Raw genomic sequence first — 1,588 nt, 5'->3', positions numbered from 1 at the left:
ACCCCAGCACAATCCGGAATATCGTCGGAATGGTTCCGGATATTGCATGGACACTTGAGTATAATAAACTAGCACCAATTAATGATCAAATGAGGGCGACTTAAAAAAAAAATCGGATGATAATTGTCGAAATGCCAGCATTTTGAAAATGAGTCGTCGGGGGTCGGGTACGTGAAGGTTTAATAAACCTCGAAACAGGTTCCCCAGGGCCCACTCCGATGGCCACCATAGGGCCAGAGCGGGTTTGAAGGCCTATTTGTGTCCCGCTGGACAGCTACCATCTGTCTGAAAAACATTGCCGAAGACACCAACATTCTATCTAGCAAAGCATTTGATCTACAACTAGATGTCTTAAGCCGTAACGGGACACACCATTTGCAAAACACTGTTTTCACGCGAGCGTAACGCTGCGCTCCCAAAACTAAATCAAGAATATTTCCAAAACTATACATTTCTCAGTAAAACTCACTTCGGCAATCTTGTTCACATCAATCCAAAGAAGAAATGTCTAGAAGACTCTATTATTCAAAACATCATAACAGAGCTGATATACGCATTTCAGTTTGAAAATTTTAAAAAGAAGATTTCTGCGATGGTGTCCCGTTACGAAATGTAACATGTTGTATACAGGGGACTGTTATGGTCTTCTTGTTTTCTTACCCCGCATTAAAATTATGCTGCTGTGTTGAAAGATAGGTTGTCAGCTTGAGCCCTACGCTTGAGCCGCTGTTATGCTGGCTACGAAAACATTGCATTGGAGGGATAGGGATGCCAATTCCTTGGTTGTATAAAGTAAATTGGAACCAGAACTCCATAGAATAAGTATTGCATCAAGAAGTACATTTAATAAGCTTGTTATAAAACCTGTTAAACCATATGGTCATGAACATTATATTCGATTGCAGACGTCATTTGTTCACGAAAGTTAGTTCCTCGCGGTGTCCCGTTACGCTGGAATGTGTCCATTGCCAGTGGGAAGCGATGCGCAAGCTGGTTGACATAGATATTCGTGGCCGATCGTCGCAGTTTGGATCGCAAGCGAATGAATGAATGGCGAATGGTGACGAATGCTGGTGAGCGATCGAAGCGGCTATTATCATAACTAGAAGAGAATTTATGCATGCAATGCATACGTTTTTAGTGTATTGTTGTTGAAATGCTAGATTAACAAAGAAAATAATAAACGTTTTTTGAAAACTTCAAATCTGCATTAACATGTCTAAAGGGTCTAACTCGTTTTGTAAACAAACATTGTTTCTGTCGCTGTAGGGCTCATCTCGATCCACCCACGCATCTGGGGGCCGTTATCAGAAAGAACGGAGATAGATCTTTCTGATAACGGCCCCCAAATGCGTGGGTGGATCGAGATAGACCCTACAGCGACAGAAACAATGTTTGTTTACAAAACGAGTTAGACCCTTTAGACATGTTAATGCAGAAATGTTCGTACGCGCAATATCACTCACAAATCGCATCACCTCTCCATCGCTTGCGATGCGAATGTGGACGAATGTTTAAATTCCATGTATGGCTTCCCACCGTTCGCCGGTGTTTGCTGTCGTCGCTGACAAGCAAACACACAAACTAA

Source organism: Aedes albopictus, chromosome 1, assembly GCF_035046485.1.
Source record: "Aedes albopictus strain Foshan chromosome 1, AalbF5, whole genome shotgun sequence".
Lineage (NCBI taxonomy): Eukaryota > Metazoa > Arthropoda > Insecta > Diptera > Culicidae > Aedes > Aedes albopictus.
The sequence above is the reverse complement of the archived record's forward strand: the minus strand, read 5'-3'. Positions refer to the sequence as shown.